This window comes from Conger conger, chromosome 5 (genome assembly GCF_963514075.1).
Source record: "Conger conger chromosome 5, fConCon1.1, whole genome shotgun sequence".
Classification (NCBI taxonomy): Eukaryota; Metazoa; Chordata; class Actinopteri; order Anguilliformes; family Congridae; genus Conger; species Conger conger.
Window position 1 is genome coordinate 25,421,372 of NC_083764.1, and position 24,138 is coordinate 25,445,509.

Here is a 24,138-nt window from a genome sequence, read left to right on the forward strand (position 1 = left end):
GACAACTCGGTCAATAATGTTTTACAAAGGTAGCTGGAAATTATGTACAGCAAAAACAATCAATAAAAAAGCTATGTTTGGGAAAACAGTTCTGCTATAATTTTCTGTAAATTAGAGAAGCACTTCACTTCCATGTACAAGGTGAAGACATGCTTGTAATTATTACATTTTCAACAACATTGAAAAACTGACCTTTGAAAATGAGGAAAGAAACATGATAGAATTCCGCAATCCAACATCGAGGCACGGATGGGGGTTGAACCCACGATCTTTGGTTTACGAGACCAACGCCTTACCACTTGGCCACCATGCCAAAGAGACACATGAGATTGAAAAATTGAATGACAAAAAACAACAATGATAAGTGAGGCATGATATGTCTGCTGCGCGGATTACAAAACGCGAAAGACAAGAAGAGACAGGACTAGAAACTTCGAGAAACGAATAGGCACGGACAGCGGTCGAACCCACGATCTTTGGTCTACAAGACCAACCCCTTACCACTCGGCCACCCCACCACCTGAACTGCATAAAAATGAGTGAATGAATGAACTATCATTATTGAGTCAATATCTTTGCAGCTGCCCACCGTCCCACGGCCAAGCTGTACAAATTACTATGTGAATTAAACAGACCAGCAATGAAGAAAAGGCCACATTACGTAAATTGATGTAAACGTTATCTGTCCATTGACCTCAAACTAAAATGATTAATTTGGATTCACATAATCTTTGTCAATTAAAGAAGCACATTCATCTACAAAAAGAATGGTTGATTCTGCGTGCGTTAGGATGGCATAATGCTCAACTTTCAATCGTTGATAAAATTGTCACTTTGGCCACAGTTAGCTTGGTTAATTAAAAAGGGTCCTTTTATCTGTCTGGGGTATGACTTGTTGGGGAGTAGTGGCATGTTCACAAGAGAGGTGGAAAGATTCTCTGGAATGACCGTAGGTTTCAAAAGGAAACACTTCAAGTTCACCAGACAGAGGTATTTGGTTAATTGTTCTGAGTATACCAGCACACATTGCAAACATCCCATTGATCAAGGAGGATCACACCTCAACAGAATCTAGAAATGTGATTAATGTGGAAGCCTTTTGGAAATTCAGGATTAGCATGGGACAACTCGGTCAATAATGTTTTACAAAGGTAGCTGGAAATTATGTACAGCAAAAACAATCAATAAAAAAGCTATGTTTGGGAAAACAGTTCTGCTATAATTTTCTGTAAATTAGAGAAGCACTTCACTTCCATGTACAAGGTGAAGACATGCTTGTAATTATTACATTTTCAACAACATTGAAAAACTGACCTTTGAAAATGAGGAAAGAAACATGATAGAATTCCGCAATCCAACATCGAGGCACGGATGGGGGTTGAACCCACGATCTTTGGTTTACGAGACCAACGCCTTACCACTTGGCCACCATGCCAAAGAGACACATGAGATTGAAAAATTGAATGACAAAAAACAACAATGATAAGTGAGGCATGATATGTCTGCTGCGCGGATTACAAAACGCGAAAGACAAGAAGAGACAGGACTAGAAACTTCGAGAAACGAATAGGCACGGACAGCGGTCGAACCCACGATCTTTGGTCTACAAGACCAACCCCTTACCACTCGGCCACCCCACCACCTGAACTGCATAAAAATGAGTGAATGAATGAACTATCATTATTGAGTCAATATCTTTGCAGCTGCCCACCGTCCCACGGCCAAGCTGTACAAATTACTATGTGAATTAAACAGACCAGCAATGAAGAAAAGGCCACATTACGTAAATTGATGTAAACGTTATCTGTCCATTGACCTCAAACTAAAATGATTAATTTGGATTCACATAATCTTTGTCAATTAAAGAAGCACATTCATCTACAAAAAGAATGGTTGATTCTGCGTGCGTTAGGATGGCATAATGCTCAACTTTCAATCGTTGATAAAATTGTCACTTTGGCCACAGTTAGCTTGGTTAATTAAAAAGGGTCCTTTTATCTGTCTGGGGTATGACTTGTTGGGGAGTAGTGGCATGTTCACAAGAGAGGTGGAAAGATTCTCTGGAATGACCGTAGGTTTCAAAAGGAAACACTTCAAGTTCACCAGACAGAGGTATTTGGTTAATTGTTCTGAGTATACCAGCACACATTGCAAACATCCCATTGATCAAGGAGGATCACACCTCAACAGAATCTAGAAATGTGATTAATGTGGAAGCCTTTTGGAAATTCAGGATTAGCATGGGACAACTCGGTCAATAATGTTTTACAAAGGTAGCTGGAAATTATGTACAGCAAAAACAATCAATAAAAAAGCTATGTTTGGGAAAACAGTTCTGCTATAATTTTCTGTAAATTAGAGAAGCACTTCACTTCCATGTACAAGGTGAAGACATGCTTGTAATTATTACATTTTCAACAACATTGAAAAACTGACCTTTGAAAATGAGGAAAGAAACATGATAGAATTCCGCAATCCAACATCGAGGCACGGATGGGGGTTGAACCCATGACCTTTGGTTTACGAGACCAACGCCTTACCACTTGGCCACCATGCCAAAGAGACGCACGAGATTAAAAAATTGAATGATAAAAAACTACAATGATAAGTGAGGCATGATATGTCTGCTGCGCGGATTACAAAACGCGAAAGACAAGAAGAGACAGGACTAGAAACTTCGAGAAACGAATAGGCACGGACAGCGGTCGAACCCACGATCTTTGGTCTACAAGACCAACCCCTTACCACTCGGCCACCCCACCACCTGAACTGCATAAAAATGAGTGAATGAATGAACTATCATTATTAAGTCAATATCTTTGCAGCTGCCCACCTTCCCACGGCCGAGCTGTACAAATTATTATGTGAATTAAACAGACCAGCAATCAAGAAAAGGGCACATTACGTAAATTGATGTAAACGTTATCTGTCCATTGACCTCAAACTAAAATGATTAATTTGGATTCACATAATCTTTGTCAATTAAAGAAGCACATTCATCTACAAAAAGAATGGTTGATTCTGCGTGCGTTAGGATGGCATAATGCTCAACTTTCAATCGTTGATAAAATTGTCACTTTGGCCACAGTTAGCTTGGTTAATTAAAAAGGGTCCTTTTATCTGTCTGGGGTATGACTTGTTGGGGAGTAGTGGCATGTTCACAAGAGAGGTGGAAAGATTCTCTGGAATGACCGTAGGTTTCAAAAGGAAACACTTCAAGTTCACCAGACAGAGGTATTTGGTTAATTGTTCTGAGTATACCAGCACACATTGCAAACATCCCATTGATCAAGGAGGATCACACCTCAACAGAATCTAGAAATGTGATTAATGTGGAAGCCTTTTGGAAATTCAGGATTAGCATGGGACAACTCGGTCAATAATGTTTTACAAAGGTAGCTGGAAATTATGTACAGCAAAAACAATCAATAAAAAAGCTATGTTTGGGAAAACAGTTCTGCTATAATTTTCTGTAAATTAGAGAAGCACTTCACTTCCATGTACAAGGTGAAGACATGCTTGTAATTATTACATTTTCAACAACATTGAAAAACTGACCTTTGAAAATGAGGAAAGAAACATGATAGAATTCCGCAATCCAACATCGAGGCACGGATGGGGGTTGAACCCACGATCTTTGGTTTACGAGACCAACGCCTTACCACTTGGCCACCATGCCAAAGAGACACATGAGATTGAAAAATTGAATGACAAAAAACAACAATGATAAGTGAGGCATGATATGTCTGCTGCGCGGATTACAAAACGCGAAAGACAAGAAGAGACAGGACTAGAAACTTCGAGAAACGAATAGGCACGGACAGCGGTCGAACCCACGATCTTTGGTCTACAAGACCAACCCCTTACCACTCGGCCACCCCACCACCTGAACTGCATAAAAATGAGTGAATGAATGAACTATCATTATTGAGTCAATATCTTTGCAGCTGCCCACCGTCCCACGGCCAAGCTGTACAAATTACTATGTGAATTAAACAGACCAGCAATGAAGAAAAGGCCACATTACGTAAATTGATGTAAACGTTATCTGTCCATTGACCTCAAACTAAAATGATTAATTTGGATTCACATAATCTTTGTCAATTAAAGAAGCACATTCATCTACAAAAAGAATGGTTGATTCTGCGTGCGTTAGGATGGCATAATGCTCAACTTTCAATCGTTGATAAAATTGTCACTTTGGCCACAGTTAGCTTGGTTAATTAAAAAGGGTCCTTTTATCTGTCTGGGGTATGACTTGTTGGGGAGTAGTGGCATGTTCACAAGAGAGGTGGAAAGATTCTCTGGAATGACCGTAGGTTTCAAAAGGAAACACTTCAAGTTCACCAGACAGAGGTATTTGGTTAATTGTTCTGAGTATACCAGCACACATTGCAAACATCCCATTGATCAAGGAGGATCACACCTCAACAGAATCTAGAAATGTGATTAATGTGGAAGCCTTTTGGAAATTCAGGATTAGCATGGGACAACTCGGTCAATAATGTTTTACAAAGGTAGCTGGAAATTATGTACAGCAAAAACAATCAATAAAAAAGCTATGTTTGGGAAAACAGTTCTGCTATAATTTTCTGTAAATTAGAGAAGCACTTCACTTCCATGTACAAGGTGAAGACATGCTTGTAATTATTACATTTTCAACAACATTGAAAAACTGACCTTTGAAAATGAGGAAAGAAACATGATAGAATTCCGCAATCCAACATCGAGGCACGGATGGGGGTTGAACCCATGACCTTTGGTTTACGAGACCAACGCCTTACCACTTGGCCACCATGCCAAAGAGACGCACGAGATTAAAAAATTGAATGATAAAAAACTACAATGATAAGTGAGGCATGATATGTCTGCTGCGCGGATTACAAAACGCGAAAGACAAGAAGAGACAGGACTAGAAACTTCGAGAAACGAATAGGCACGGACAGCGGTCGAACCCACGATCTTTGGTCTACAAGACCAACCCCTTACCACTCGGCCACCCCACCACCTGAACTGCATAAAAATGAGTGAATGAATGAACTATCATTATTAAGTCAATATCTTTGCAGCTGCCCACCTTCCCACGGCCGAGCTGTACAAATTATTATGTGAATTAAACAGACCAGCAATCAAGAAAAGGGCACATTACGTAAATTGATGTAAACGTTATCTGTCCATTGACCTCAAACTAAAATGATTAATTTGGATTCACATAATCTTTGTCAATTAAAGAAGCACATTCATCTACAAAAAGAATGGTTGATTCTGCGTGCGTTAGGATGGCATAATGCTCAACTTTCAATCGTTGATAAAATTGTCACTTTGGCCACAGTTAGCTTGGTTAATTAAAAAGGGTCCTTTTATCTGTCTGGGGTATGACTTGTTGGGGAGTAGTGGCATGTTCACAAGAGAGGTGGAAAGATTCTCTGGAATGACCGTAGGTTTCAAAAGGAAACACTTCAAGTTCACCAGACAGAGGTATTTGGTTAATTGTTCTGAGTATACCAGCACACATTGCAAACATCCCATTGATCAAGGAGGATCACACCTCAACAGAATCTAGAAATGTGATTAATGTGGAAGCCTTTTGGAAATTCAGGATTAGCATGGGACAACTCGGTCAATAATGTTTTACAAAGGTAGCTGGAAATTATGTACAGCAAAAACAATCAATAAAAAAGCTATGTTTGGGAAAACAGTTCTGCTATAATTTTCTGTAAATTAGAGAAGCACTTCACTTCCATGTACAAGGTGAAGACATGCTTGTAATTATTACATTTTCAACAACATTGAAAAACTGACCTTTGAAAATGAGGAAAGAAACATGATAGAATTCCGCAATCCAACATCGAGGCACGGATGGGGGTTGAACCCACGATCTTTGGTTTACGAGACCAACGCCTTACCACTTGGCCACCATGCCAAAGAGACACATGAGATTGAAAAATTGAATGACAAAAAACAACAATGATAAGTGAGGCATGATATGTCTGCTGCGCGGATTACAAAACGCGAAAGACAAGAAGAGACAGGACTAGAAACTTCGAGAAACGAATAGGCACGGACAGCGGTCGAACCCACGATCTTTGGTCTACAAGACCAACCCCTTACCACTCGGCCACCCCACCACCTGAACTGCATAAAAATGAGTGAATGAATGAACTATCATTATTGAGTCAATATCTTTGCAGCTGCCCACCGTCCCACGGCCAAGCTGTACAAATTACTATGTGAATTAAACAGACCAGCAATGAAGAAAAGGCCACATTACGTAAATTGATGTAAACGTTATCTGTCCATTGACCTCAAACTAAAATGATTAATTTGGATTCACATAATCTTTGTCAATTAAAGAAGCACATTCATCTACAAAAAGAATGGTTGATTCTGCGTGCGTTAGGATGGCATAATGCTCAACTTTCAATCGTTGATAAAATTGTCACTTTGGCCACAGTTAGCTTGGTTAATTAAAAAGGGTCCTTTTATCTGTCTGGGGTATGACTTGTTGGGGAGTAGTGGCATGTTCACAAGAGAGGTGGAAAGATTCTCTGGAATGACCGTAGGTTTCAAAAGGAAACACTTCAAGTTCACCAGACAGAGGTATTTGGTTAATTGTTCTGAGTATACCAGCACACATTGCAAACATCCCATTGATCAAGGAGGATCACACCTCAACAGAATCTAGAAATGTGATTAATGTGGAAGCCTTTTGGAAATTCAGGATTAGCATGGGACAACTCGGTCAATAATGTTTTACAAAGGTAGCTGGAAATTATGTACAGCAAAAACAATCAATAAAAAAGCTATGTTTGGGAAAACAGTTCTGCTATAATTTTCTGTAAATTAGAGAAGCACTTCACTTCCATGTACAAGGTGAAGACATGCTTGTAATTATTACATTTTCAACAACATTGAAAAACTGACCTTTGAAAATGAGGAAAGAAACATGATAGAATTCCGCAATCCAACATCGAGGCACGGATGGGGGTTGAACCCATGACCTTTGGTTTACGAGACCAACGCCTTACCACTTGGCCACCATGCCAAAGAGACGCACGAGATTAAAAAATTGAATGATAAAAAACTACAATGATAAGTGAGGCATGATATGTCTGCTGCGCGGATTACAAAACGCGAAAGACAAGAAGAGACAGGACTAGAAACTTCGAGAAACGAATAGGCACGGACAGCGGTCGAACCCACGATCTTTGGTCTACAAGACCAACCCCTTACCACTCGGCCACCCCACCACCTGAACTGCATAAAAATGAGTGAATGAATGAACTATCATTATTAAGTCAATATCTTTGCAGCTGCCCACCTTCCCACGGCCGAGCTGTACAAATTATTATGTGAATTAAACAGACCAGCAATCAAGAAAAGGGCACATTACGTAAATTGATGTAAACGTTATCTGTCCATTGACCTCAAACTAAAATGATTAATTTGGATTCACATAATCTTTGTCAATTAAAGAAGCACATTCATCTACAAAAAGAATGGTTGATTCTGCGTGCGTTAGGATGGCATAATGCTCAACTTTCAATCGTTGATAAAATTGTCACTTTGGCCACAGTTAGCTTGGTTAATTAAAAAGGGTCCTTTTATCTGTCTGGGGTATGACTTGTTGGGGAGTAGTGGCATGTTCACAAGAGAGGTGGAAAGATTCTCTGGAATGACCGTAGGTTTCAAAAGGAAACACTTCAAGTTCACCAGACAGAGGTATTTGGTTAATTGTTCTGAGTATACCAGCACACATTGCAAACATCCCATTGATCAAGGAGGATCACACCTCAACAGAATCTAGAAATGTGATTAATGTGGAAGCCTTTTGGAAATTCAGGATTAGCATGGGACAACTCGGTCAATAATGTTTTACAAAGGTAGCTGGAAATTATGTACAGCAAAAACAATCAATAAAAAAGCTATGTTTGGGAAAACAGTTCTGCTATAATTTTCTGTAAATTAGAGAAGCACTTCACTTCCATGTACAAGGTGAAGACATGCTTGTAATTATTACATTTTCAACAACATTGAAAAACTGACCTTTGAAAATGAGGAAAGAAACATGATAGAATTCCGCAATCCAACATCGAGGCACGGATGGGGGTTGAACCCACGATCTTTGGTTTACGAGACCAACGCCTTACCACTTGGCCACCATGCCAAAGAGACACATGAGATTGAAAAATTGAATGACAAAAAACAACAATGATAAGTGAGGCATGATATGTCTGCTGCGCGGATTACAAAACGCGAAAGACAAGAAGAGACAGGACTAGAAACTTCGAGAAACGAATAGGCACGGACAGCGGTCGAACCCACGATCTTTGGTCTACAAGACCAACCCCTTACCACTCGGCCACCCCACCACCTGAACTGCATAAAAATGAGTGAATGAATGAACTATCATTATTGAGTCAATATCTTTGCAGCTGCCCACCGTCCCACGGCCAAGCTGTACAAATTACTATGTGAATTAAACAGACCAGCAATGAAGAAAAGGCCACATTACGTAAATTGATGTAAACGTTATCTGTCCATTGACCTCAAACTAAAATGATTAATTTGGATTCACATAATCTTTGTCAATTAAAGAAGCACATTCATCTACAAAAAGAATGGTTGATTCTGCGTGCGTTAGGATGGCATAATGCTCAACTTTCAATCGTTGATAAAATTGTCACTTTGGCCACAGTTAGCTTGGTTAATTAAAAAGGGTCCTTTTATCTGTCTGGGGTATGACTTGTTGGGGAGTAGTGGCATGTTCACAAGAGAGGTGGAAAGATTCTCTGGAATGACCGTAGGTTTCAAAAGGAAACACTTCAAGTTCACCAGACAGAGGTATTTGGTTAATTGTTCTGAGTATACCAGCACACATTGCAAACATCCCATTGATCAAGGAGGATCACACCTCAACAGAATCTAGAAATGTGATTAATGTGGAAGCCTTTTGGAAATTCAGGATTAGCATGGGACAACTCGGTCAATAATGTTTTACAAAGGTAGCTGGAAATTATGTACAGCAAAAACAATCAATAAAAAAGCTATGTTTGGGAAAACAGTTCTGCTATAATTTTCTGTAAATTAGAGAAGCACTTCACTTCCATGTACAAGGTGAAGACATGCTTGTAATTATTACATTTTCAACAACATTGAAAAACTGACCTTTGAAAATGAGGAAAGAAACATGATAGAATTCCGCAATCCAACATCGAGGCACGGATGGGGGTTGAACCCATGACCTTTGGTTTACGAGACCAACGCCTTACCACTTGGCCACCATGCCAAAGAGACGCACGAGATTAAAAAATTGAATGATAAAAAACTACAATGATAAGTGAGGCATGATATGTCTGCTGCGCGGATTACAAAACGCGAAAGACAAGAAGAGACAGGACTAGAAACTTCGAGAAACGAATAGGCACGGACAGCGGTCGAACCCACGATCTTTGGTCTACAAGACCAACCCCTTACCACTCGGCCACCCCACCACCTGAACTGCATAAAAATGAGTGAATGAATGAACTATCATTATTAAGTCAATATCTTTGCAGCTGCCCACCTTCCCACGGCCGAGCTGTACAAATTATTATGTGAATTAAACAGACCAGCAATCAAGAAAAGGGCACATTACGTAAATTGATGTAAACGTTATCTGTCCATTGACCTCAAACTAAAATGATTAATTTGGATTCACATAATCTTTGTCAATTAAAGAAGCACATTCATCTACAAAAAGAATGGTTGATTCTGCGTGCGTTAGGATGGCATAATGCTCAACTTTCAATCGTTGATAAAATTGTCACTTTGGCCACAGTTAGCTTGGTTAATTAAAAAGGGTCCTTTTATCTGTCTGGGGTATGACTTGTTGGGGAGTAGTGGCATGTTCACAAGAGAGGTGGAAAGATTCTCTGGAATGACCGTAGGTTTCAAAAGGAAACACTTCAAGTTCACCAGACAGAGGTATTTGGTTAATTGTTCTGAGTATACCAGCACACATTGCAAACATCCCATTGATCAAGGAGGATCACACCTCAACAGAATCTAGAAATGTGATTAATGTGGAAGCCTTTTGGAAATTCAGGATTAGCATGGGACAACTCGGTCAATAATGTTTTACAAAGGTAGCTGGAAATTATGTACAGCAAAAACAATCAATAAAAAAGCTATGTTTGGGAAAACAGTTCTGCTATAATTTTCTGTAAATTAGAGAAGCACTTCACTTCCATGTACAAGGTGAAGACATGCTTGTAATTATTACATTTTCAACAACATTGAAAAACTGACCTTTGAAAATGAGGAAAGAAACATGAAAGAATTCCGCAATCCAACATCGAGGCACGGATGGGGGTTGAACCCACGATCTTTGGTTTACGAGACCAACGCCTTACCACTTGGCCACCATGCCAAAGAGACACATGAGATTGAAAAATTGAATGACAAAAAACAACAATGATAAGTGAGGCATGATATGTCTGCTGCGCGGATTACAAAACGCGAAAGACAAGAAGAGACAGGACTAGAAACTTCGAGAAACGAATAGGCACGGACAGCGGTCGAACCCACGATCTTTGGTCTACAAGACCAACCCCTTACCACTCGGCCACCCCACCACCTGAACTGCATAAAAATGAGTGAATGAATGAACTATCATTATTGAGTCAATATCTTTGCAGCTGCCCACCGTCCCACGGCCAAGCTGTACAAATTACTATGTGAATTAAACAGACCAGCAATGAAGAAAAGGCCACATTACGTAAATTGATGTAAACGTTATCTGTCCATTGACCTCAAACTAAAATGATTAATTTGGATTCACATAATCTTTGTCAATTAAAGAAGCACATTCATCTACAAAAAGAATGGTTGATTCTGCGTGCGTTAGGATGGCATAATGCTCAACTTTCAATCGTTGATAAAATTGTCACTTTGGCCACAGTTAGCTTGGTTAATTAAAAAGGGTCCTTTTATCTGTCTGGGGTATGACTTGTTGGGGAGTAGTGGCATGTTCACAAGAGAGGTGGAAAGATTCTCTGGAATGACCGTAGGTTTCAAAAGGAAACACTTCAAGTTCACCAGACAGAGGTATTTGGTTAATTGTTCTGAGTATACCAGCACACATTGCAAACATCCCATTGATCAAGGAGGATCACACCTCAACAGAATCTAGAAATGTGATTAATGTGGAAGCCTTTTGGAAATTCAGGATTAGCATGGGACAACTCGGTCAATAATGTTTTACAAAGGTAGCTGGAAATTATGTACAGCAAAAACAATCAATAAAAAAGCTATGTTTGGGAAAACAGTTCTGCTATAATTTTCTGTAAATTAGAGAAGCACTTCACTTCCATGTACAAGGTGAAGACATGCTTGTAATTATTACATTTTCAACAACATTGAAAAACTGACCTTTGAAAATGAGGAAAGAAACATGATAGAATTCCGCAATCCAACATCGAGGCACGGATGGGGGTTGAACCCATGACCTTTGGTTTACGAGACCAACGCCTTACCACTTGGCCACCATGCCAAAGAGACGCACGAGATTAAAAAATTGAATGATAAAAAACTACAATGATAAGTGAGGCATGATATGTCTGCTGCGCGGATTACAAAACGCGAAAGACAAGAAGAGACAGGACTAGAAACTTCGAGAAACGAATAGGCACGGACAGCGGTCGAACCCACGATCTTTGGTCTACAAGACCAACCCCTTACCACTCGGCCACCCCACCACCTGAACTGCATAAAAATGAGTGAATGAATGAACTATCATTATTAAGTCAATATCTTTGCAGCTGCCCACCTTCCCACGGCCGAGCTGTACAAATTATTATGTGAATTAAACAGACCAGCAATCAAGAAAAGGGCACATTACGTAAATTGATGTAAACGTTATCTGTCCATTGACCTCAAACTAAAATGATTAATTTGGATTCACATAATCTTTGTCAATTAAAGAAGCACATTCATCTACAAAAAGAATGGTTGATTCTGCGTGCGTTAGGATGGCATAATGCTCAACTTTCAATCGTTGATAAAATTGTCACTTTGGCCACAGTTAGCTTGGTTAATTAAAAAGGGTCCTTTTATCTGTCTGGGGTATGACTTGTTGGGGAGTAGTGGCATGTTCACAAGAGAGGTGGAAAGATTCTCTGGAATGACCGTAGGTTTCAAAAGGAAACACTTCAAGTTCACCAGACAGAGGTATTTGGTTAATTGTTCTGAGTATACCAGCACACATTGCAAACATCCCATTGATCAAGGAGGATCACACCTCAACAGAATCTAGAAATGTGATTAATGTGGAAGCCTTTTGGAAATTCAGGATTAGCATGGGACAACTCGGTCAATAATGTTTTACAAAGGTAGCTGGAAATTATGTACAGCAAAAACAATCAATAAAAAAGCTATGTTTGGGAAAACAGTTCTGCTATAATTTTCTGTAAATTAGAGAAGCACTTCACTTCCATGTACAAGGTGAAGACATGCTTGTAATTATTACATTTTCAACAACATTGAAAAACTGACCTTTGAAAATGAGGAAAGAAACATGATAGAATTCCGCAATCCAACATCGAGGCACGGATGGGGGTTGAACCCACGATCTTTGGTTTACGAGACCAACGCCTTACCACTTGGCCACCATGCCAAAGAGACACATGAGATTGAAAAATTGAATGACAAAAAACAACAATGATAAGTGAGGCATGATATGTCTGCTGCGCGGATTACAAAACGCGAAAGACAAGAAGAGACAGGACTAGAAACTTCGAGAAACGAATAGGCACGGACAGCGGTCGAACCCACGATCTTTGGTCTACAAGACCAACCCCTTACCACTCGGCCACCCCACCACCTGAACTGCATAAAAATGAGTGAATGAATGAACTATCATTATTGAGTCAATATCTTTGCAGCTGCCCACCGTCCCACGGCCAAGCTGTACAAATTACTATGTGAATTAAACAGACCAGCAATGAAGAAAAGGCCACATTACGTAAATTGATGTAAACGTTATCTGTCCATTGACCTCAAACTAAAATGATTAATTTGGATTCACATAATCTTTGTCAATTAAAGAAGCACATTCATCTACAAAAAGAATGGTTGATTCTGCGTGCGTTAGGATGGCATAATGCTCAACTTTCAATCGTTGATAAAATTGTCACTTTGGCCACAGTTAGCTTGGTTAATTAAAAAGGGTCCTTTTATCTGTCTGGGGTATGACTTGTTGGGGAGTAGTGGCATGTTCACAAGAGAGGTGGAAAGATTCTCTGGAATGACCGTAGGTTTCAAAAGGAAACACTTCAAGTTCACCAGACAGAGGTATTTGGTTAATTGTTCTGAGTATACCAGCACACATTGCAAACATCCCATTGATCAAGGAGGATCACACCTCAACAGAATCTAGAAATGTGATTAATGTGGAAGCCTTTTGGAAATTCAGGATTAGCATGGGACAACTCGGTCAATAATGTTTTACAAAGGTAGCTGGAAATTATGTACAGCAAAAACAATCAATAAAAAAGCTATGTTTGGGAAAACAGTTCTGCTATAATTTTCTGTAAATTAGAGAAGCACTTCACTTCCATGTACAAGGTGAAGACATGCTTGTAATTATTACATTTTCAACAACATTGAAAAACTGACCTTTGAAAATGAGGAAAGAAACATGATAGAATTCCGCAATCCAACATCGAGGCACGGATGGGGGTTGAACCCATGACCTTTGGTTTACGAGACCAACGCCTTACCACTTGGCCACCATGCCAAAGAGACGCACGAGATTAAAAAATTGAATGATAAAAAACTACAATGATAAGTGAGGCATGATATGTCTGCTGCGCGGATTACAAAACGCGAAAGACAAGAAGAGACAGGACTAGAAACTTCGAGAAACGAATAGGCACGGACAGCGGTCGAACCCACGATCTTTGGTCTACAAGACCAACCCCTTACCACTCGGCCACCCCACCACCTGAACTGCATAAAAATGAGTGAATGAATGAACTATCATTATTAAGTCAATATCTTTGCAGCTGCCCACCTTCCCACGGCCGAGCTGTACAAATTATTATGTGAATTAAACAGACCAGCAATCAAGAAAAGGGCACATTACGTAAATTGATGTAAACGTTATCTGTCCATTGACCTCAAACTAAAATGATTAATTTGGATTCACATAATCTTTGTCAATTAAAGAAGCACATTCATCTACAAAAAGAATGGTTGATTCTGCGTGCGTTAGGATGGCATAATGCTCAACTTTCAATCGTTGATAAAATTGTCACTTTGGCCACAGTTAGCTTGGTTAATTAAAAAGGGTCCTTTTATCTGTCTGGGGTATGACTTGTTGGGGAGTAGTGGCATGTTCACAAGAGAGGTGGAAAGATTCTCTGGAATGACCGTAGGTTTCAAAAGGAAACACTTCAAGTTCACCAGACAGAGGTATTTGGTTAATTGTTCTGAGTATACCAGCACACATTGCAAACATCCCATTGATCAAGGAGGATCACACCTCAACAGAATCTAGAAATGTGATTAATGTGGAAGCCTTTTGGAAATTCAGGATTAGCATGGGACAACTCGGTCAATAATGTTTTACAAAGGTAGCTGGAAATTATGTACAGCAAAAACAATCAATAAAAAAGCTATGTTTGGGAAAACAGTTCTGCTATAATTTTCTGTAAATTAGAGAAGCACTTCACTTCCATGTACAAGGTGAAGACATGCTTGTAATTATTACATTTTCAACAACATTGAAAAACTGACCTTTGAAAATGAGGAAAGAAACATGATAGAATTCCGCAATCCAACATCGAGGCACGGATGGGGGTTGAACCCACGATCTTTGGTTTACGAGACCAACGCCTTACCACTTGGCCACCATGCCAAAGAGACACATGAGATTGAAAAATTGAATGACAAAAAACAACAATGATAAGTGAGGCATGATATGTCTGCTGCGCGGATTACAAAACGCGAAAGACAAGAAGAGACAGGACTAGAAACTTCGAGAAACGAATAGGCACGGACAGCGGTCGAACCCACGATCTTTGGTCTACAAGACCAACCCCTTACCACTCGGCCACCCCACCACCTGAACTGCATAAAAATGAGTGAATGAATGAACTATCATTATTGAGTCAATATCTTTGCAGCTGCCCACCGTCCCACGGCCAAGCTGTACAAATTACTATGTGAATTAAACAGACCAGCAATGAAGAAAAGGCCACATTACGTAAATTGATGTAAACGTTATCTGTCCATTGACCTCAAACTAAAATGATTAATTTGGATTCACATAATCTTTGTCAATTAAAGAAGCACATTCATCTACAAAAAGAATGGTTGATTCTGCGTGCGTTAGGATGGCATAATGCTCAACTTTCAATCGTTGATAAAATTGTCACTTTGGCCACAGTTAGCTTGGTTAATTAAAAAGGGTCCTTTTATCTGTCTGGGGTATGACTTGTTGGGGAGTAGTGGCATGTTCACAAGAGAGGTGGAAAGATTCTCTGGAATGACCGTAGGTTTCAAAAGGAAACACTTCAAGTTCACCAGACAGAGGTATTTGGTTAATTGTTCTGAGTATACCAGCACACATTGCAAACATCCCATTGATCAAGGAGGATCACACCTCAACAGAATCTAGAAATGTGATTAATGTGGAAGCCTTTTGGAAATTCAGGATTAGCATGGGACAACTCGGTCAATAATGTTTTACAAAGGTAGCTGGAAATTATGTACAGCAAAAACAATCAATAAAAAAGCTATGTTTGGGAAAACAGTTCTGCTATAATTTTCTGTAAATTAGAGAAGCACTTCACTTCCATGTACAAGGTGAAGACATGCTTGTAATTATTACATTTTCAACAACATTGAAAAACTGACCTTTGAAAATGAGGAAAGAAACATGATAGAATTCCGCAATCCAACATCGAGGCACGGATGGGGGTTGAACCCATGACCTTTGGTTTACGAGACCAACGCCTTACCACTTGGCCACCATGCCAAAGAGACGCACGAGATTAAAAAATTGAATGATAAAAAACTACAATGATAAGTGAGGCATGATATGTCTGCTGCGCGGATTACAAAACGCGAAAGACAAGAAGAGACAGGACTAGAAACTTCGAGAAACGAATAGGCACGGACAGCGGTCGAACCCACGATCTTTGGTCTACAAGACCAACCCCTTACCACTCGGCCACCCCACCACCTGAACTGCATAAAAATGAGTGAATGAATGAACTATCATTATTAAGTCAATATCTTTGCAGCTGCCCACCTTCCCACGGCCGAGCTGTACAAATTATTATGTGAATTAAACAGACCAGCAATCAAGAAAAGGGCACATTACGTAAATTGATGTAAACGTTATCTGTCCATTGACCTCAAACTAAAATGATTAATTTGGATTCACATAATCTTTGTCAATTAAAGAAGCACATTCATCTACAAAAAGAATGGTTGATTCTGCGTGCGTTAGGATGGCATAATGCTCAACTTTCAATCGTTGATAAAATTGTCACTTTGGCCACAGTTAGCTTGGTTAATTAAAAAGGGTCCTTTTATCTGTCTGGGGTATGACTTGTTGGGGAGTAGTGGCATGTTCACAAGAGAGGTGGAAAGATTCTCTGGAATGACCGTAGGTTTCAAAAGGAAACACTTCAAGTTCACCAGACAGAGGTATTTGGTTAATTGTTCTGAGTATACCAGCACACATTGCAAACATCCCATTGATCAAGGAGGATCACACCTCAACAGAATCTAGAAATGTGATTAATGTGGAAGCCTTTTGGAAATTCAGGATTAGCATGGGACAACTCGGTCAATAATGTTTTACAAAGGTAGCTGGAAATTATGTACAGCAAAAACAATCAATAAAAAAGCTATGTTTGGGAAAACAGTTCTGCTATAATTTTCTGTAAATTAGAGAAGCACTTCACTTCCATGTACAAGGTGAAGACATGCTTGTAATTATTACATTTTCAACAACATTGAAAAACTGACCTTTGAAAATGAGGAAAGAAACATGATAGAATTCCGCAATCCAACATCGAGGCACGGATGGGGGTTGAACCCACGATCTTTGGTTTACGAGACCAACGCCTTACCACTTGGCCACCATGCCAAAGAGACACATGAGATTGAAAAATTGAATGACAAAAAACAACAATGATAAGTGAGGCATGATATGTCTGCTGCGCGGATTACAAAACGCGAAAGACAAGAAGAGACAGGACTAGAAACTTCGAGAAACGAATAGGCACGGACAGCGGTCGAACCCACGATCTTTGGTCTACAAGACCAACCCCTTACCACTCGGCCACCCCACCACCTGAACTGCATAAAAATGAGTGAATGAATGAACTATCATTATTGAGTCAATATCTTTGCAGCTGCCCACCGTCCCACGGCCAAGCTGTACAAATTACTATGTGAATTAAACAGACCAGCAATGAAGAAAAGGCCACATTACGTAAATTGATGTAAACGTTATCTGTCCATTGACCTCAAACTAAAATGATTAATTTGGATTCACATAATCTTTGTCAATTAAAGAAGCACATTCATCTACAAAAAGAATGGTTGATTCTGCGTGCGTTAGGATGGCATAATGCTCAACTTTCAATCGTTGATAAAATTGTCACTTTGGCCACAGTTAGCTTGGTTAATTAAAAAGGGTCCTTTTATCTGTCTGGGGTATGACTTGTTGGGGAGTAGTGGCATGTTCACAAGAGAGGTGGAAAGATTCTCTGGAATGACCGTAGGTTTCAAAAGGAAACACTTCAAGTTCACCAGACAGAGGTATTTGGTTAATTGTTCTGAGTATACCAGCACACATTGCAAACATCCCATTGATCAAGGAGGATCACACCTCAACAGAATCTAGAAATGTGATTAATGTGGAAGCCTTTTGGAAATTCAGGATTAGCATGGGACAACTCGGTCAATAATGTTTTACAAAGGTAGCTGGAAATTATGTACAGCAAAAACAATCAATAAAAAAGCTATGTTTGGGAAAACAGTTCTGCTATAATTTTCTGTAAATTAGAGAAGCACTTCACTTCCATGTACAAGGTGAAGACATGCTTGTAATTATTACATTTTCAACAACATTGAAAAACTGACCTTTGAAAATGAGGAAAGAAACATGATAGAATTCCGCAATCCAACATCGAGGCACGGATGGGGGTTGAACCCATGACCTTTGGTTTACGAGACCAACGCCTTACCACTTGGCCACCATGCCAAAGAGACGCACGAGATTAAAAAATTGAATGATAAAAAACTACAATGATAAGTGAGGCATGATATGTCTGCTGCGCGGATTACAAAACGCGAAAGACAAGAAGAGACAGGACTAGAAACTTCGAGAAACGAATAGGCACGGACAGCGGTCGAACCCACGATCTTTGGTCTACAAGACCAACCCCTTACCACTCGGCCACCCCACCACCTGAACTGCATAAAAATGAGTGAATGAATGAACTATCATTATTAAGTCAATATCTTTGCAGCTGCCCACCTTCCCACGGCCGAGCTGTACAAATTATTATGTGAATTAAACAGACCAGCAATCAAGAAAAGGGCACATTACGTAAATTGATGTAAACGTTATCTGTCCATTGACCTCAAACTAAAATGATTAATTTGGATTCACATAATCTTTGTCAATTAAAGAAGCACATTCATCTACAAAAAGAATGGTTGATTCTGCGTGCGTTAGGATGGCATAATGCTCAACTTTCAATCGTTGATAAAATTGTCACTTTGGCCACAGTTAGCTTGGTTAATTAAAAAGGGTCCTTTTATCTGTCTGGGGTATGACTTGTTGGGGAGTAGTGGCATGTTCACAAGAGAGGTGGAAAGATTCTCTGGAATGACCGTAGGTTTCAAAAGGAAACACTTCAAGTTCACCAGACAGAGGTATTTGGTTAATTGTTCTGAGTATACCAGCACACATTGCAAACATCCCATTGATCAAGGAGGATCACACCTCAACAGAATCTAGAAATGTGATTAATGTGGAAGCCTTTTGGAAATTCAGGATTAGCATGGGACAACTCGGTCAATAATGTTTTACAAAGGTAGCTGGAAATTATGTACAGCAAAAACAATCAATAAAAAAGCTATGTTTGGGAAAACAGTTCTGCTATAATTTTCTGTAAATTAGAGAAGCACTTCACTTCCATGTACAAGGTGAAGACATGCTTGTAATTATTACATTTTCAACAACATTGAAAAACTGACCTTTGAAAATGAGGAAAGAAACATGATAGAATTCCGCAATCCAACATCGAGGCACGGATGGGGGTTGAACCCACGATCTTTGGTTTACGAGACCAACGCCTTACCACTTGGCCACCATGCCAAAGAGACACATGAGATTGAAAAATTGAATGACAAAAAACAACAATGATAAGTGAGGCATGATATGTCTGCTGCGCGGATTACAAAACGCGAAAGACAAGAAGAGACAGGACTAGAAACTTCGAGAAACGAATAGGCACGGACAGCGGTCGAACCCACGATCTTTGGTCTACAAGACCAACCCCTTACCACTCGGCCACCCCACCACCTGAACTGCATAAAAATGAGTGAATGAATGAACTATCATTATTGAGTCAATATCTTTGCAGCTGCCCACCGTCCCACGGCCAAGCTGTACAAATTACTATGTGAATTAAACAGACCAGCAATGAAGAAAAGGCCACATTACGTAAATTGATGTAAACGTTATCTGTCCATTGACCTCAAACTAAAATGATTAATTTGGATTCACATAATCTTTGTCAATTAAAGAAGCACATTCATCTACAAAAAGAATGGTTGATTCTGCGTGCGTTAGGATGGCATAATGCTCAACTTTCAATCGTTGATAAAATTGTCACTTTGGCCACAGTTAGCTTGGTTAATTAAAAAGGGTCCTTTTATCTGTCTGGGGTATGACTTGTTGGGGAGTAGTGGCATGTTCACAAGAGAGGTGGAAAGATTCTCTGGAATGACCGTAGGTTTCAAAAGGAAACACTTCAAGTTCACCAGACAGAGGTATTTGGTTAATTGTTCTGAGTATACCAGCACACATTGCAAACATCCCATTGATCAAGGAGGATCACACCTCAACAGAATCTAGAAATGTGATTAATGTGGAAGCCTTTTGGAAATTCAGGATTAGCATGGGACAACTCGGTCAATAATGTTTTACAAAGGTAGCTGGAAATTATGTACAGCAAAAACAATCAATAAAAAAGCTATGTTTGGGAAAACAGTTCTGCTATAATTTTCTGTAAATTAGAGAAGCACTTCACTTCCATGTACAAGGTGAAGACATGCTTGTAATTATTACATTTTCAACAACATTGAAAAACTGACCTTTGAAAATGAGGAAAGAAACATGATAGAATTCCGCAATCCAACATCGAGGCACGGATGGGGGTTGAACCCATGACCTTTGGTTTACGAGACCAACGCCTTACCACTTGGCCACCATGCCAAAGAGACGCACGAGATTAAAAAATTGAATGATAAAAAACTACAATGATAAGTGAGGCATGATATGTCTGCTGCGCGGATTACAAAACGCGAAAGACAAGAAGAGACAGGACTAGAAACTTCGAGAAACGAATAGGCACGGACAGCGGTCGAACCCACGATCTTTGGTCTACAAGACCAACCCCTTACCACTCGGCCACCCCACCACCTGAACTGCATAAAAATGAGTGAATGAATGAACTATCATTATTAAGTCAATATCTTTGCAGCTGCCCACCTTCCCACGGCCGAGCTGTACAAATTATTATGTGAATTAAACAGACCAGCAATCAAGAAAAGGGCACATTACGTAAATTGATGTAAACGTTATCTGTCCATTGACCTCAAACTAAAATGATTAATTTGGATTCACATAATCTTTGTCAATTAAAGAAGCACATTCATCTACAAAAAGAATGGTTGATTCTGCGTTCGTTAGGATGGCATAATGCTCAACTTTCAATCGTTGATAAAATTGTCACTTTGGCCACAGTTAGCTTGGTTAATTAAAAAGGGTCCTTTTATCTGTCTGGGGTATGACTTGTTGGGGAGTAGTGGCATGTTCACAAGAGAGGTGGAAAGATTCTCTGGAATGACCGTAGGTTTCAAAAGGAAACACTTCAAGTTCACCAGACAGAGGTATTTGGTTAATTGTTCTGAGTATACCAGCACACATTGCAAACATCCCATTGATCAAGGAGGATCACACCTCAACAGAATCTAGAAATGTGATTAATGTGGAAGCCTTTTGGAAATTCAGGATTAGCATGGGACAACTCGGTCAATAATGTTTTACAAAGGTAGCTGGAAATTATGTACAGCAAAAACAATCAATAAAAAAGCTATGTTTGGGAAAACAGTTCTGCTATAATTTTCTGTAAATTAGAGAAGCACTTCACTTCCATGTACAAGGTGAAGACATGCTTGTAATTATTACATTTTCAACAACATTGAAAAACTGACCTTTGAAAATGAGGAAAGAAACATGATAGAATTCCGCAATCCAACATCGAGGCACGGATGGGGGTTGAACCCATGACCTTTGGTTTACGAGACCAACGCCTTACCACTTGGCCACCATGCCAAAGAGACGCACGAGATTAAAAAATTGAATGATAAAAAACTACAATGATAAGTGAGGCATGATATGTCTGCTGCGCGGATTACAAAACGCGAAAGACAAGAAGAGACAGGACTAGAAACTTCGAGAAACGAATAGGCACGGACAGCGGTCGAACCCACGATCTTTGGTCTACAAGACCAACCCCTTACCACTCGGCCACCCCACCACCTGAACTGCATAAAAATGAGTGAATGAATGAACTATCATTATTAAGTCAATATCTTTGCAGCTGCCCACCTTCCCACGGCCGAGCTGTACAAATTATTATGTGAATTAAACAGACCAGCAATCAAGAAAAGGGCACATTACGTAAATTGATGTAAACGTTATCTGTCCATTGACCTCAAACTAAAATGATTAATTTGGATTCACATAATCTTTGTCAATTAAAGAAGCACATTCATCTACAAAAAGAATGGTTGATTCTGCGTGCGTTAGGATGGCATAATGCTCAACTTTCAATCGTTGATAAAATTGTCACTTTGGCCACAGTTAGCTTGGTTAATTAAAAAGGGTCCTTTTATCTGTCTGGGGTATGACTTGTTGGGGAGTAGTGGCATGTTCACAAGAGAGGTGGAAAGATTCTCTGGAATGACCGTAGGTTTCAAAAGGAAACACTTCAAGTTCACCAGACAGAGGTATTTGGTTAATTGTTCTGAGTATACCAGCACACATTGCAAACATCCCATTGATCAAGGAGGATCACACCTCAACAGAATCTAGAAATGTGATTAATGTGGAAGCCTTTTGGAAATTCAGGATTAGCATGGGACAACTCGGTCAATAATGTTTTACAAAGGTAGCTGGAAATTATGTACAGCAAAAACAATCAATAAAAAAGCTATGTTTGGGAAAACAGTTCTGCTATAATTTTCTGTAAATTAGAGAAGCACTTCACTTCCATGTACAAGGTGAAGACATGCTTGTAATTATTACATTTTCAACAACATTGAAAAACTGACCTTTGAAAATGAGGAAAGAAACATGATAGAATTCCGCAATCCAACATCGAGGCACGGATGGGGGTCGAACCCACGATCTTTGGTTTACGAGACCAACGCCTTACCACTTGGCCACCATGCCAAAGAGACACATGAGATTGAAAAATTGAATGACAAAAAACAACAATGATAAGTGAGGCATGATATGTCTGCTGCGCGGATTACAAAACGCGAAAGACAAGAAGAGACAGGACTAGAAACTTCGAGAAACGAATAGGCACGGACAGCGGTCGAACCCACGATCTTTGGTCTACAAGACCAACCCCTTACCACTCGGCCACCCCACCACCTGAACTGCATAAAAATGAGTGAATGAATGAACTATCATTATTAAGTCAATATCTTTGCAGCTGCCCACCTTCCCACGGCCGAGCTGTACAAATTATTATGTGAATTAAACAGACCAGCAATCAAGAAAAGGGCACATTACGTAAATTGATGTAAACGTTATCTGTCCATTGACCTCAAACTAAAATGATTAATTTGGATTCACATAATCTTTGTCAATTAAAGAAGCACATTCATCTACAAAAAGAATGGTTGATTCTGCGTGCGTTAGGATGGCATAATGCTCAACTTTCAATCGTTGATAAAATTGTCACTTTGGCCACAGTTAGCTTGGTTAATTAAAAAGGGTCCTTTTATCTGTCTGGGGTATGACTTGTTGGGGAGTAGTGGCATGTTCACAAGAGAGGTGGAAAGATTCTCTGGAATGACCGTAGGTTTCAAAAGGAAACACTTCAAGTTCACCAGACAGAGGTATTTGGTTAATTGTTCTGAGTATACCAGCACACATTGCAAACATCCCATTGATCAAGGAGGATCACACCTCAACAGAATCTAGAAATGTGATTAATGTGGAAGCCTTTTGGAAATTCAGGATTAGCATGGGACAACTCGGTCAATAATGTTTTACAAAGGTAGCTGGAAATTATGTACAGCAAAAACAATCAATAAAAAAGCTATGTTTGGGAAAACAGTTCTGCTATAATTTTCTGTAAATTAGAGAAGCACTTCACTTCCATGTACAAGGTGAAGACATGCTTGTAATTATTACATTTTCAACAACATTGAAAAACTGACCTTTGAAAATGAGGAAAGAAACATGATAGAATTCCGCAATCCAACATCGAGGCACGGATGGGGGTTGAACCCACGATCTTTGGTTTACGAGACCAACGCCTTACCACTTGGCCACCATGCCAAAGAGACACATGAGATTGAAAAATTGAATGACAAAAAACAACAATGATAAGTGAGGCATGATATGTCTGCTGCGCGGATTACAAAACGCGAAAGACAAGAAGAGACAGGACTAGAAACTTCGAGAAACGAATAGGCACGGACAGCGGTCGAACCCACGATCTTTGGTCTACAAGACCAACCCCTTACCACTCGGCCACCCCACCACCTGAACTGCATAAAAATGAGTGAATGAATGAACTATCATTATTAAGTCAATATCTT

General features: G+C 39.7%; 22 non-coding genes across 22 annotated transcripts; all 22 read right to left on the minus strand.

The window, feature by feature from the left end:
- Nucleotides 1-241: 241 nt before the first annotated feature.
- trnat-cgu (transfer RNA threonine (anticodon CGU)) lies at nt 242-313 on the minus strand. The gene has a single exon. It is a non-coding gene; the product is annotated as a tRNA-Thr (tRNA).
- A 1,050-nt stretch (nt 314-1,363) lies between these two features.
- trnat-cgu (transfer RNA threonine (anticodon CGU)) lies at nt 1,364-1,435 on the minus strand. Its single transcript has one exon. It is a non-coding gene; the product is annotated as a tRNA-Thr (tRNA).
- Nucleotides 1,436-2,485: 1,050 nt separating this feature from the next.
- trnat-cgu (transfer RNA threonine (anticodon CGU)) lies at nt 2,486-2,557 on the minus strand. The gene has a single exon. It is a non-coding gene; the product is annotated as a tRNA-Thr (tRNA).
- Nucleotides 2,558-3,607: 1,050 nt separating this feature from the next.
- On the minus strand, nt 3,608-3,679 carry trnat-cgu (transfer RNA threonine (anticodon CGU)). The gene has a single exon. It is a non-coding gene; the product is annotated as a tRNA-Thr (tRNA).
- A 1,050-nt stretch (nt 3,680-4,729) lies between these two features.
- Nucleotides 4,730-4,801, minus strand: trnat-cgu (transfer RNA threonine (anticodon CGU)). Its single transcript has one exon. It is a non-coding gene; the product is annotated as a tRNA-Thr (tRNA).
- A 1,050-nt stretch (nt 4,802-5,851) lies between these two features.
- On the minus strand, nt 5,852-5,923 carry trnat-cgu (transfer RNA threonine (anticodon CGU)). The gene has a single exon. It is a non-coding gene; the product is annotated as a tRNA-Thr (tRNA).
- A 1,050-nt stretch (nt 5,924-6,973) lies between these two features.
- Nucleotides 6,974-7,045, minus strand: trnat-cgu (transfer RNA threonine (anticodon CGU)). Its single transcript has one exon. It is a non-coding gene; the product is annotated as a tRNA-Thr (tRNA).
- A 1,050-nt stretch (nt 7,046-8,095) lies between these two features.
- Nucleotides 8,096-8,167, minus strand: trnat-cgu (transfer RNA threonine (anticodon CGU)). Its single transcript has one exon. It is a non-coding gene; the product is annotated as a tRNA-Thr (tRNA).
- A 1,050-nt stretch (nt 8,168-9,217) lies between these two features.
- On the minus strand, nt 9,218-9,289 carry trnat-cgu (transfer RNA threonine (anticodon CGU)). Its single transcript has one exon. It is a non-coding gene; the product is annotated as a tRNA-Thr (tRNA).
- A 1,050-nt stretch (nt 9,290-10,339) lies between these two features.
- On the minus strand, nt 10,340-10,411 carry trnat-cgu (transfer RNA threonine (anticodon CGU)). Its single transcript has one exon. It is a non-coding gene; the product is annotated as a tRNA-Thr (tRNA).
- A 1,050-nt stretch (nt 10,412-11,461) lies between these two features.
- On the minus strand, nt 11,462-11,533 carry trnat-cgu (transfer RNA threonine (anticodon CGU)). The gene has a single exon. It is a non-coding gene; the product is annotated as a tRNA-Thr (tRNA).
- Nucleotides 11,534-12,583: 1,050 nt separating this feature from the next.
- trnat-cgu (transfer RNA threonine (anticodon CGU)) lies at nt 12,584-12,655 on the minus strand. Its single transcript has one exon. It is a non-coding gene; the product is annotated as a tRNA-Thr (tRNA).
- A 1,050-nt stretch (nt 12,656-13,705) lies between these two features.
- trnat-cgu (transfer RNA threonine (anticodon CGU)) lies at nt 13,706-13,777 on the minus strand. Its single transcript has one exon. It is a non-coding gene; the product is annotated as a tRNA-Thr (tRNA).
- Nucleotides 13,778-14,827: 1,050 nt separating this feature from the next.
- trnat-cgu (transfer RNA threonine (anticodon CGU)) lies at nt 14,828-14,899 on the minus strand. Its single transcript has one exon. It is a non-coding gene; the product is annotated as a tRNA-Thr (tRNA).
- Nucleotides 14,900-15,949: 1,050 nt separating this feature from the next.
- Nucleotides 15,950-16,021, minus strand: trnat-cgu (transfer RNA threonine (anticodon CGU)). The gene has a single exon. It is a non-coding gene; the product is annotated as a tRNA-Thr (tRNA).
- Nucleotides 16,022-17,071: 1,050 nt separating this feature from the next.
- On the minus strand, nt 17,072-17,143 carry trnat-cgu (transfer RNA threonine (anticodon CGU)). The gene has a single exon. It is a non-coding gene; the product is annotated as a tRNA-Thr (tRNA).
- Nucleotides 17,144-18,193: 1,050 nt separating this feature from the next.
- trnat-cgu (transfer RNA threonine (anticodon CGU)) lies at nt 18,194-18,265 on the minus strand. The gene has a single exon. It is a non-coding gene; the product is annotated as a tRNA-Thr (tRNA).
- A 1,050-nt stretch (nt 18,266-19,315) lies between these two features.
- On the minus strand, nt 19,316-19,387 carry trnat-cgu (transfer RNA threonine (anticodon CGU)). The gene has a single exon. It is a non-coding gene; the product is annotated as a tRNA-Thr (tRNA).
- Nucleotides 19,388-20,437: 1,050 nt separating this feature from the next.
- trnat-cgu (transfer RNA threonine (anticodon CGU)) lies at nt 20,438-20,509 on the minus strand. Its single transcript has one exon. It is a non-coding gene; the product is annotated as a tRNA-Thr (tRNA).
- Nucleotides 20,510-21,559: 1,050 nt separating this feature from the next.
- trnat-cgu (transfer RNA threonine (anticodon CGU)) lies at nt 21,560-21,631 on the minus strand. The gene has a single exon. It is a non-coding gene; the product is annotated as a tRNA-Thr (tRNA).
- A 1,050-nt stretch (nt 21,632-22,681) lies between these two features.
- On the minus strand, nt 22,682-22,753 carry trnat-cgu (transfer RNA threonine (anticodon CGU)). Its single transcript has one exon. It is a non-coding gene; the product is annotated as a tRNA-Thr (tRNA).
- A 1,050-nt stretch (nt 22,754-23,803) lies between these two features.
- Nucleotides 23,804-23,875, minus strand: trnat-cgu (transfer RNA threonine (anticodon CGU)). Its single transcript has one exon. It is a non-coding gene; the product is annotated as a tRNA-Thr (tRNA).
- Between the last annotated feature and the right edge of the window lie 263 nt (nt 23,876-24,138).